We start from the raw sequence: 13396 nt of genomic DNA, 5'->3' as shown, positions 1-13396 counted from the left end.
TTATGGACAGTTCACAGAATTGTTAAAAAAATGATGCAACGATAGGCCTATGCTTGATACTACCAAATTTATAAAAGGTCATTTCGGTCGATGCCATTTTGTCTACTTCCACTCACACGAAGCAGCCAAACTATCGGGTGGCCTGTCCGACCTTCAGCCCACCAAATACCTTGTTAATCTTGTCGATCCTTTTTTCGCTACAATAAAACCTGGTGTAGTGTAGTGCTGCTTTGGACAGAATATATTGTTATAATGACGACAACAGTCGAAATGCGATCTGACACACACCTTGAAAACGGGTAGTGTGGTCCGATATACCGGTTAATTCAGGATCCTTAGGTGCCGAGTCTGGTAGTTGGGTAGGCCTGAATAAGCTCTGTATCCCGAATAAATATTTGAGGTGAATCATCTGTAGGAAATATTTCGTCTGCTAGAATAGCATCTGTCATGCAAGTATAGGTTTGCTCTTAATTGTCTTTTGCTGTTTGAGCTACTTTCACAAGCTCAAATAATCCTTAATATTATTGGCAAGAACATGAGGAAAAAAATCGTCAAAATAGGCTAAAGAACAGTTGATTCCGTACATAAGGGTTTATTAAATAAGTCATTGCGTTTCATGTTGAAAATAGCCGTTGGTGAATGGAAATACTGCAACGAACCAAAATTTATGTGATGTTGCTGTGCTTAGTGTCTTAGTGTTGTTTTGACAACTTGCCACTTAGGTGGGAAAATAAAAAATCCATCTTAATTCACACTGCAATAGCAAAAAAAAATTGATTGACACATTATAGGCCTATTATTAATGGCACCCACTTACATAGGTCGTTGTTTTAGGGCAATACTGGTTATGTATTAATATGTCATATTGCTTTATAACAAATATGTCAGTTAAAGTAACTGACTCGTCAATGTCATATGTCACTGAAATTTTCCGGGCGATAATCGCTGGCCGCGGCCAGCCTTTCCTATAATTGTAAAAAGGTGATATCTCCATGCCCAATATCAATGGCAAACCAACACAAAACGACGGCCCCGTTCTCTTTATGACTTTAATTGTCGTGTATTTTGAAAGTAATCCTTGAGATCAATTTGACGGCAAAGCGGCCATATTTCCACGTGGCGATAATACGCATGCGCAGAAAGCTCATTTACAGGCAAATGCAATAACGACGTTTGCGACAACCGTTGGGAGGGGGGATTTTTTCTTTTTTCTTTTTTTTTTTTTTGGAAAATCGGTGCGCGCGCAGGATGTCATCCATAAAAATAAAAAAGTGTGGCCTAAATAAAATTTCAATACCTATTTTTGTACCTTTATCTATTACAGTACATGAGGCCAACTAATGACAGTTTAAATTCATTGGAAGAAAAAAATGAAAGACAAATATTTAAACGCTTGATATTGCTTTACTTTATTTTATCATTTGAGCAACTTGTGTAACACCTAAAACAAAGTATCAGCAATGAAAATATGCCAATATTGTTACACCCAGCAGAGATTAAAGCAATGCAAAAATACATGAATGTATATGGCAAAAATTGGTTAGTTTTTATTTTGCAACATGCTGATATGGTGATTATTTTATACGTCTTGACAAGTACACAGATAGCCAATTAACACTTAATTCCCTTTTAACACTAGGACCACTCTTCAATTTTACCATTAAACCTGCGGTCCAGTATCAGTTTATATTTGCATTTAAATTTATTTTTTAATAAATAGCACTTTTGTCTACAAACAATGTATTGTTTAACTGCATATGCCTTACTTTTGGTGGTCCAAACTTAAAATAAGATGACAAATTTAGGTACACTGATTACCAATAAATGTTATCATTAGCAACAGCTAGCACAGCTCAAGAATATCTATTTATCCCTTAAAAGTATGTCAGAGGTTGCGATGGTGCTCATTGCCACACAGCATTTCGAGATGATAGGCGCTTCTGTTATAATAATTGCAGATCAAGGAATGGCAAAATGGTTATTCTTGGTCTCATTCATGTTGAATAAGACTATAGAAAAATAGTTTTTAATAGTTATACATAAAAAACTTTACACATAAATATTCTCTAAAATCTTAATAAATAATAAATCACAACCTCTGTTATAGGGAAACTAGTAACTGTTGACTAGGTATTAAGGAACTTGATAGCTTGACTGAAATTAAACCCAAAACCATCGATAGTAACCTCTTTTGCACTGTAGTTAAATGTTAGTGGTGGTAAGAAAACAGAGCCTTGTGTCTCATCAAGTTGCTGCTAGAAATCATTTTGACTGAACAATTATGGTTACATCTCCCATCAAAACTAAAGATCTTTCATCTGCATTCTCTTCAACCTGAAATGAGTAAGTACGGAATTCATAACAACATATAACTACATATCCTAAACGAAACTCTCAATTACAAACAATAAACCTAAAGCCAATTGGAAATAGGTGTGGTTTGAAACATGTTTTACGTTTAAAGGGCTGATTCACTTTTGCCATAATAATGCCTGTAACTGGATTTCACTCTTAACTGTATGAGAAAACCATGAAACATTTGCAAACATAATACGGTAATAAAAAATTGAAAAAATATCTGTAAGAGTCCCCTGACATCAAATTTTGAACCCGCCATTTGAAAAAGACCGATGAAAAGTTGTTTATTTGAAACGATGTTTTTTATCTGAAGGATTGATTACATTTTTACTAAAATGCTTTTTTGTAATGACTCACGTCGTAATTTTATGTTAATGATAAACATTAGTCATGTGCATAAATCATGTTTAAATCAACAAAAAAAAAGCCCTAAACTTTCACCCAACTGCCTCTCACCAACTTTGGGACCCGCCATTTTGAAAAATTCCGATGAAAAGGTGTTTACATGAAACGATGTTCTTCATCTAAAGGATTGATTACATTTTTTTCCAAAATGCCGTCTTGTAATGATGCACATCCTGAATCGCACTGATAAACATTGGTCATGTGCATACATCACGCACTAAAGAAGAAAAATGTCCTAAACATGGAGGTCCCGCTGAATGGGCCCATGACCTTGTATACATACATGTATGTAGCATACGCATGGCGAGCCAACGCTAGTTTCTGCATAGACAAATTGGACTGACAGCCCCAGCCTGAAATAAAAACAATGTTCAACGCACATTATCAACTCTTACTCACCTTTATACCGCCCAGCCTTGCGTTTTACTTTCAAATATATGGACGTGAATAAATAAAGTACATGTATAAACGCACCGGTTTAGCTTCTTCGTCTCGAGTCACGCGGAGGATTAGTCATACCCCCGTCACACTTATTCGGAATCAGCATGAATGAAGAAGAATGAGCCCGAACGAAGAATTTTTAAAATTCGAACCACATTCGGGGGGAAATTTCAAATTGACCTTAATTAAGAGTACCGTTGGAATACTCAGAATGAGCTTGAATTCGCCTGGAATGATGGGTGCATTTTCGACTGTGTAGCTCTCAAAAGCAGTTCGAATGTAGTTGGGAAACTAGGAATATTTATAATGCTGTAAGAAGGCAGTAAGAATATTTAGAATATTTTTTGAACGGCGCAGTGTAGTTCGATTGCTGGCAAAATTAATATTTCAGCTCATCCGAGACACATTCGAAACATTCTGGCGGAGTATAAAATCCCCGTCACACTAGAGGCGGAATGATTAAGAATGGCGTCGGAAATTCAATTCTTTGTGCATTCCTGGATATTCGAATAGCATTCTAAAAACATTCTAAAAGTTCTAAATGCATTCCAAATATTTTTACCCATTCTTGTGGCCGGCTCGAATGCTTTTGTCATGTCAAAAACTTTCGAAGTGCATTCCAAGAGGAAATTTATCGCAATTTCCCTACAGTAGGCCTATTCCAACTACATTCGAGGTGCATTTGAGATGTAATATACCTGGAATGTGCAAGAATCATTCCAGGTGGGTTCGATGTGCATTCTTAGTATTCCAGAGGCATTCTTACAAAGCCTAATATTTTATGATAATTTTAAATTCCCTCTCGAATATGGCACGAATTTTTAATTTAGTAATTCCGGCTTGATTCCTACTGATTTCGAATAAGTTTGACGGGGGCTTCAAGTAACTTGTCAGTTCGAATATTCCTCTAATGTTATCAGAATGTTTCGAATGCTGTCGGAATGCTGCCGTGAGAATATTTAGAATGCAGTCATAGTGCAGTTAGAATTTCCACTTGGAATGCATTCTTTCTCATTCCGCCTCTAGTGTGACGGGGGTATTAAGTGTCATTCTAAAGGCCCCGTCACCCTTATTCGGAAGCAGCAGGAATCAAGCAGGACCAACCGGAATGAAGAATTCTTGTAAGAATGCCGTTGGAATACTCAAAATGCGTTTGAATCCGCCTGGAATTATTCGTGCACATGTTGGCTGTAGGGCCTTTTAGCTCTCAAATGCAGCTCGAATGTACTTGGAAAACTAAGAATAGGCCTATCGATAATGCTGTCAAAATACAATCAGAATATTTAGAATGCACTTCGAAGGTCGTACGAGTGTAGTTCGATAGCTGGCTGAAATAGGATTTCGGCAGCCATCGAAATGCATTCGAGTTACATTCCGGCTCATTCTAGCACGATTCGAAGTGTCTTGCCATTTCGGTTCTCCCTCGAACGCGATCAGCATGTTTCGAATGCTGTCGGAATGCCCTAAGAATGTTAAGAATGCACTTATAGTGCAGTTAGAATACACCTAGAATGCCATTCGATATTTCTACACTTGGAATGCACTTCGAAAGTTTTGAGCATGAGCAAAACATTCGGGCCGGCCACGAGAATGGGTAAAAATATTTGGAATGCACTCAGAAATATAAGAATCCTCTTCGAATATCCAGGAAAGTGCAAAGAATTGTCTTTCCGATGGCATTCTTGCTCATTCCGCCTCTAGTGTGACGCGCTGAACTTATTCAACTTGCCTTATGGATGTGTACTCGCTGTGATATGGTAACACTGACAAAACATTTGTATTCTTGGAAGGTGACACACTTAGATATTTAACTAGTAAGGATAGTGTGGCCTCAATAACTGACAGAGGGTGCATAACGTAAAGGCTTATCTCTGCCACTGATACCGTTGAAATCAATTTTGAGTACGAATATTAAGAAACAGCCCTCGCTGACTAGAAGCGACCTTGAATAAAGATTATAAAATAATTTCATTTATATGGAAGGATTTTGGAGTCGCTTCCTGAGCAATGTGGCTCATAAGTGCTATAAACTAACATATACACCCGAGAGTCGCTCCTTCTACTACACCAATATGTACTGTAACAATAAAACAGAGCAAAAAATACTCGCCTTTTTATTTTCCTCAAAAATCCGTTGCTGTTATAAATGTGTACAGTGTGCGTTCTATATTTACACTAACGACCTAGATACATATACTAAATGGAAGCTGCCCCCTACGGGTGAGGGCTGACATGAATTGGGAGGCAACTCGAGACTTACTGTTAAAGCCTGAACTATCTCACTAATAGTGAGTGCCAATTATTTGGCAAAACGTTTTAAATGTTTATGTATGAAGGTATTCCTATTCGGTGTTTTGAGCAAAATTGATCTATCATGGTTTTTCGTCTCCACAATTAGGCCTACTTCAATGTTTACTTTGCAAAGCAACTTAACAGTTCAAGGTAATATTCGTGTACATGTAGCATTGATTGAATAGGAATTGGCTTGTTTTCTCCTTCAAAGATTAAAACTAGAAATATTTTATAAACAGCACACACACGCGCGCGCGCGCGCATGTCTGTAGGCATATGTATGTATGTCACGTAGGCCTACCCTACCGATCAAAATTGATTTATTCTAGTACAGTATATTCATTTAAATCCAATAAGTCTGACATCACATTATACCCAACATTAAGAGAAAGAGAACAGAACAGAACTAGTCTTCGCACTTACATGTACCTGGCTACAGATCTTTCATACTAGTACTGGTCTTCAGCACTTGCACCCTCCCCCAAACACCTCCTACCGATACTAGGTGATACGCAAAACGGACAGTGGGACGAAAGCCTATAACGAGGCTGTCTTCACTGAGTCATACGAGATATTAAATGCGTGTGAGAATCCGCGTGAGGCGGTGTTATCGTTCCGGAGATAAATATAATTTATTGGTCACAATAAAATAATAATAATAATAATAATTTATTGAGCACTGAAATGTTTTACATTTAGAGGCTCTCTAGCTACTATACATTACACATATGGAAAGATAGTAAGGATAGTAAGTAATAAAAGGATATATCTGAGATGAGATTATTATTGTTAGATAAGCTTTCCAGGGCAGGGAGGGGGGGAGGTTGGCTCTTATAAAACAAGCTCCAGATGTTTCTTCCTTAATTTCAGTCAGGATGTCTCATCTTTGTTTTTTACACTAATTACTTCCAAGTGGCACCAGTGAGACACAACGATGGGGTGCGACATGATTGGGCAGAGCCACTTGGCCTCTTTAAGATCAGCCAATCAGAGGCATATGAGTTCAGGTACACAGTTGCACTTGCAGTTTATTATTATTTTTTTTATTATATATATATATATATATATATATATTTTTTTTTTTTTTTTTTTTTTGACTGGGCCTGTGAAATTTCTTAAAAACAGTTACTTACTGGCCCAGTTAATTCTTTCGGCTGTAACATGTACTCAAATTAAATTAAGTTTTTATTTTATTTTATTTTTCATTTATTTCATTTATTTATTTTCATTTATTATTATTATTTATTCATTTATTTTTATTTATTTATTTATTTATTTATTTATTTATTTTATTATTATTATTATTATTTATTTATTTATTTATTTTTATTTATTTATTTATTTTTTTTTTTTTGAGAATTGGACTTGGGCCAGTTAACTTTAATAGGCTTGGACCACACAGAGAGCATTTACATTGAGAAGAGCCGAGGTCTAGTAAGGAATCCCCTTACAATAAAGAGAAAATAAATGTTATTCTAAGGAAAGCCCGATGGATTTACTTATTAATACATACAATCAGCAAAACATTTCCAATTTAATTTCTCAAAACGACACCAGAAAGCAAGTTAAATCAAATCAATCAAACGGTAAACACCGGCAGGCTTTGTCAATTTCAACAGATTCAGATTCAGATTCTTTATTGACAAACACCTTCACATAAAGGTACAGCTAGGTCAATAAGACCGTTCACAGTAGGTCACGGTCAGTGCGACCGTGACTCCTGATAACCCCCGCGAGGATAATAACAGGGCAAATATCGACAGTTTAAGCTGTTAAGTTATCAATCGTAACCATCTCGGACTCCCCGCTGTCTACATCGTGTCCCGTCAAGCAGCCTGTGCAATCATACGCCCCGCTAGTTCCAAGCATTGTTCTGGTGTAGAACGGCACGTGCCCTTTGTTAAAACATGGAAGACTAAATGTTGGGTTTAACCATGGTTCAAGCACTGACGATATTTCTGTTTATTCACCGCATTCCGAACTTCGTAGACATTTTCAAAAATAGAATTTTGTAATTGAATGAAATATAATTAATTTACCGATGTTGCCCTTTCATCTTATTTTGGCTTACTTAGGTGAAACGATAAGAGTCACGATATCATGCTCAAGCCAATTGAAAAAGTGAAGTATGAATATGGCAGAATTATGCGGTGATTGTCTTTTTCAATGAAGTGGAATGTGACCTACATGTATATATAATGAAACAAATTATTGCAGTCAATGAATAGTCGGTTTATTCACAATTAACACGGAACGTCCATACAGTAAACTACAACAATTTTATAAAAAATAAATTTTAAAAATGGCAAATTAGTAAAATGGCTATTACGAACAGTCATTTAATTGAAAAAGTGCATTCTCCTGATAATCATTAATCTAATATCCGGATGCACGGCCTTCCCTTTTCAACACCTCCGGAATAACTTTGTTTATATGGTTTATGTACTTTATACATTCCTCAGTTGTGACCGTCTTCTAGAATTCCTGCATCCCACTTATTAGTTCATTTTTTGTTTTTGGCTTAGTGTATTTTCTTAAGCGGTGTTTCATCGTAGACCTGGGCCCAGTTTTATAAAGGACGTTTAGCACTAACCAGTGTTTAACTCTAACCAGTGGATAAATTCTCCTAAACCCCGTTAACTAAATGACGGATGAAATTGTGTTTCATAAACAGTGTTTAAACATTCTGTTAGTTAACTGACCTTTAAATAATTATTTTATCCAGTTAAACATTGGCCAGTTAACTTGTTTCATATACAGTGTTCAGTCAGAACACTGTATATGAAACACATTTTAACCGTCTTTTAGTTAATGGGTGTTAGGAGAATTTATCCACTGGTTAGGCTTATCCACTGGTTAGTGATAAACATCCTTTATAAAACTGGCCCCAGATGTTTTCTATGAAATTTACATTTTCCTTAAGAAATCCTTTAGTTTTCCTGCTTGTGTGCTGGGGGGCATTGAGCCCTGGCTCTCTCGAAAAAGTATACCCCCCCCCCCCCCCCGCCCCTTATTTATTTAACCATTTCACCTCTTCAGCCCTGATTGTTACATTTAACATAATAGGAAAGATGTGAATTAAATTTCTTGTTGCTGAACCCAGTGACATTAATATAAGGTTGTTTTATTAGTACATAAAATCGCACCAAGACCTCATTGGAGTACATATATATAATTACACCCTTTACAGCAACCGGACCCCTTAATTGATGTACACTGTACAATGCACGTATATATACTGCAATTGCCGCTTTCACCTCCTTTATTGTTCTGTATGAAAAGAAAGGAAGTTGTTTGAGTTTAGTTCAATAAAGGCAGTCCCTTAGTCCGAGGTGCACAGCTTTTAGCTTCTGTTGCAGATAATTTAACTTAAAATAAATTAATTGATATGCTGTTTTTCTTTATGGACTTTTAATTAGGCCACATTTGGAGTAAATATGAAATTATACTTGAAACATCTAAGTGAAATCTATCTTGACTCATTTTCCTGACAGATGTGTTTAGATAAACGTTTATGTACGAACGTTGCTTAGTACTGTATAGCAAATGCACATCTCCCGTCTGGACACAATGAAGAGATAACTTTGAGGGAAATTGTCAAGACTCTTTCTTCTATCATACCGGTATATTAATTATCGACGGAGACGCACTACCAGAAATTACCTCGTTTCGATGTTTAACGCACTAATGTAGATCAAATTAACCTTTTCAGGTCTATGCCTGACATCACTTAACAAAACTCCAGCATAACATTGCCAAGTGAGGTTGTTTTATGTCGGCGACACCATTTCAACCTTTGTAAAGTGTGACTTACTGCATTTCTTCAGAAATGCGGGCTATAAGCAAGCAAAATGATATACAGTATTTGCCCTTATAAATGCACTTGTATTTAAATATTTAGAATAGTGATAAAGTTGTTTTAAGACTGCCTGTTTTTCAAAATGTCCTCAACATTCCTCATATAACGATGATAGTTGTCGAGAGAATTGTGCGCGATATGTTTCGAGAGGAGAATAAATACGTACGTAATTACATGTATACACAAGTACAGTTAATGTACGCTGCAGGAACAGGAAAATATTTCGGCGTCATTCTTCAAATATCAACTGTACAAGTGAGTCCCTTTTTTGATGCTTTTTAAGTTTCAATACAAGTAAATGACTGTCCCACAGACCAGTTGTACTAATGTTTTTCGATTTTTTCTTAAATATGAATGTTTACATGTGTGGTGTATCAAACTCCATCGCATTGAAGGATGAGACCAGCTTGTGACCACCATTGCAGATAAAATCGCAACTACATTGTAGGGCTTCTTCTCTGATGCACGTTTGCACGCTCCTTTCGCCCCCGTTATTGTTCCCTCGGAAAAGAAAGGAAGTTGTCTTTGTCTTCAATATGTTTAAGCTTAGGCAGTCCCTTAGTCCCAGGTGCACAGCTTTTAGCCTCTGTTGCAGATGATTTTATTTAAACTAAATTAATTGATATACTGATTTTTCTTAATGCAATTATAAGTAAGCAACATTTAGAATATATATGTAACAATTATTACACTTGATACATCGTAGTGAAATCTATCTTGTCGTCTTGACAAATTTGTATATATTTGTTTGTGGACCTTTGACAGTGCTGGAGAGGGTACACATTTGCACCCATCTTAGTGCCATGAAGAGTTTACTTCCTAATCTCTGTAGTGGCGATGCTCTTCATAGTAAATTGTTTAATATCATTCAACTAGAAAAAAAGACATTTTCATAAATTAACCAAGGCTTATAAACACGTCCTGAAATAATGATTATGTACAGCGTATTTATTTATTTTTGTTATTGTTATTGACTTGTAGATTGAGTGTAATGTTGCCAAATACTATTATTTGCAGACAGATATGGAGTGGTAGAGTGCGATGATGGTGGGGTCGTTAGTGTCGACACGTCAAAGTTAACGACGGTAGACGGGGGGAAAGTAATGGTTGGGGCCAAAATGGTATTTTCTGCTAAACCCGCTTTATATATTCCCGTTTAACTGACGAAGTACAGTAAGTAGATGCTTTGATTTTTGAAGTAATAAGAAGCGGTGCAATATTTACCGGACAGCAATAAGCGGCTATTAATGCCATCACGCTTCCTGAATAAGACGGTCGCCCCCTGCCAGGTTGAGAGATCGGGACACGCTCTCCTGCCACGCGACTGGCTAAATATCCATTGTTAAACGATCCTCCTACTTCCATTGTTCAAAAAGTGGGCGGTAGGCTTGGTCACGGTGAAGAGTAACCGTGTCCGTAGACACGATCACGGTAGTGAGAACAGATTAAAAAGCCTAGCTGTACAATCAATAGCGAGAAGCAACCTATTGCGTCACTACTATCTCATGCATATTAATGAGTTCACTGCTGAAGGCGGAAGTCGGACAAGTACAGCAGTCTGCACGTTGAATTTCAATGGCGAAGGAAGGGACACCAACTGTTTCCTTCGTTAGATTGACCGAGGATGATGTCCCAGGAGCAAAATTTTCCTATGAAACAGCAGCTGAACATTCCAATATTCAGTTGAGACGTTGGCTTGCCTTGCAGGGGCTTAAAATCCAGTGGAAACCGGAGTGAACTGGTCGCAAGGTAGGTTCAGTGATATTTCTTGTGTCTGTAAAACACGTGTATCGGAAAGAGCCGTTCTTAAATATTCATGTATGTCTATACATCAGTGAAATATGAGTAACTCGCAGTTGCTATCATCGATATCACTGATAGGTTTTCGGGGATAAAATGAATATACTAGTTAACATATTACGTGTGTATCAAAATATGCGACCGAACTTCACAGTGTCATGTTCAGAAGCCTTGTACTATCGTGTTAATATAACTACGGTGCAATAAAAATATCTTCTTCCTCTACTTGTGAGATGGTTTAGTCAATGTGTGTACTAATGTCCAAATTTTGACTGTGCTATCAGCGTAAGTATAACACGTTGCTCTTGTATCCTCTTGTGTGTGTATAAACAAAATGAAAATGGCGGTCTCGTTTCACAGGGCCCACTGCAAGGGGATAGCTTGAATGTTTGTATTGATTTCCAGGTTGCATTTATGATTTAGACTTTCAAGGTTTATTACAGGCCTGTGATATCAATTAAATATAAGTAGTTTTAAAAATGTACTGAATTATTTTAGAACATGTCAGTTGATTGAAAATTTTGTTGAACTGCAGGTAGGCCTACACCAAGTTAGAATGTGTCTTAATTTAAAGTGCAAACATTAGCTGAGTAGTTATTTACTGACAGTACTCATACTATTGAATCAAATATATTTTTTATAATGTTTTACACATTTCAAGTTTTATGACCAATGTTCTTTTATACACATACACACACAAGGAAGTCATTGTTTTGTGTGGCATTATAGACATACAAGTTGGTGCAGGAGAGATTTATTATTGAGGCTGATCATTGTTTTTTAGATCATTTCCCTCCAATAATACCTTGTCTTTTGGTGTTGGATCATTGCTAATGTTTGTTTATTGTTTTTAATCTAGATGCAATGATTGCATAGCAAATGGAAGGTCCGTGGACATCGATATTACCATTGATGGGGGGAAATGGTACCAGAAGAAGGCAGGTATCTTGGTGGAAAGATCTGCCAACAAACCTATCCCGCCAGTCACAGGATGGAAGCCATTAGTAGCCACTTCGTTGCCAGCACAATACAAATACTGGTTGGTGGAGAGCATGCCAAGCCTTCCAGGGGATACGGATAACCAGTGTATGGTTACTGGAAAACCTCTAGTACGAGGACAACAGTATGTTCAGTCTGGCAATGTGGGTTGTGTAGAGACTAAAGTGTCTGACAGTATATTTCATGTCAAAGCCAAAGTTTTGCCCTTTATGAGAAATGAAAATCCATACACTGTGACTATTGCTCTGTCTGTTGTAAGTGGAACTGTGTTGGATGCCACTTGCCATTGCTACTCTGCAGACAGGGATACGTGCCTCTGATCCAGCATGCACAGACCTGCCGTGCCAGTGGCAGCAAAAGGAAAATGCCTGACAGCATCAACAAGAAAGTATATAACTCCAAGCGAAAGCAAACTAATGTAATAGCCTTTGACCCTCGGCCTGCAGGGACAATTATTACTGTAGAGGCCAAAAATAAGTTTTTGAATGACTTAGGTAAAGCAGATACCATATGTATGTGGCAGACAACTCTTCAGTTTACATATATAGACTATGACCTAAGTAGGGAAAGGAATGAGCTTCTGTCCTGATTCACATCTTGTCCTATCATTGTATTTCAACAGCACAGGTGTATCGATGAGAGGACTGATGGTAAATAATGAAGGTGTTCAATTTTTTTTTAACTGACATGAATAGTTTGGGATGGCATCTTTAGTGTTTATCTTATTCGTGCTCAATTTTTGTGGTTTATGTGCATTTTAATATGTATTGTATTAGAACAAGGTGATATAATAAACTATGAACAATTGTCATATGTGGCATTATCATTGCTCCCATTTCAATAGCACAGATATGTTAATAAGAAAACTTCTTGTATATAATTATATAATGAAGTTGTTCAGTTTTGCTTAATAAGTTTTAGTAGCATACAAAGATTAACAGAAAATAATTGGAAGGAAGACATGATTAGTCAGGATGATAAATATTTTTTTCAATAAACATTTTGCATTAATGATTATTAGTGTTTTCATTTTGTCCATTTGCATATTGCTTTTATAAAATTCAGGGGATCTAGTAAACACTGCACATCCATTCATTTTAGCAAAGGAAATCTCAAAAGTCAGCTATTTTCATCTGAATAGCCAATTGTCATCTAGTTTTTTTTAAACATATTGTTGCATTTTGATATATCACCTATTATTCGTAAAATTTTACAGTCTATAATTAACAGAAAAAAATTCTG

General features: G+C 36.6%; 2 long non-coding RNA genes across 2 annotated transcripts; one reads left to right on the top strand and one right to left on the bottom strand.

Annotated features, from left to right (window-relative positions):
• Positions 1-1271: 1271 nt before the first annotated feature.
• Positions 1272-5979, bottom strand: LOC147763809 (uncharacterized). Its single transcript, XR_015332199.1, has 3 exons — positions 5920-5979; positions 3047-3116; positions 1272-2334 (listed from the first exon to the last, which is right to left on the bottom strand). It is a non-coding gene; the product is annotated as an uncharacterized LOC147763809 (long non-coding RNA).
• Positions 5980-10822: 4843 nt separating this feature from the next.
• On the top strand, positions 10823-13169 carry LOC147763808 (uncharacterized). The gene is made up of 2 exons (XR_015331901.1): positions 10823-11104; positions 12015-13169. It is a non-coding gene; the product is annotated as an uncharacterized LOC147763808 (long non-coding RNA).
• The last annotated feature ends 227 nt before the right edge of the window (positions 13170-13396 follow it).

Source organism: Lingula anatina, chromosome 1 (genome assembly GCF_051362555.1).
Source record: "Lingula anatina isolate TDL-2025a chromosome 1, LinAna3.0, whole genome shotgun sequence".
In the NCBI taxonomy this organism is placed as follows: domain Eukaryota; kingdom Metazoa; phylum Brachiopoda; class Lingulata; order Lingulida; family Lingulidae; genus Lingula; species Lingula anatina.
This window is presented reverse-complemented; position numbering and strand designations above follow the sequence as displayed.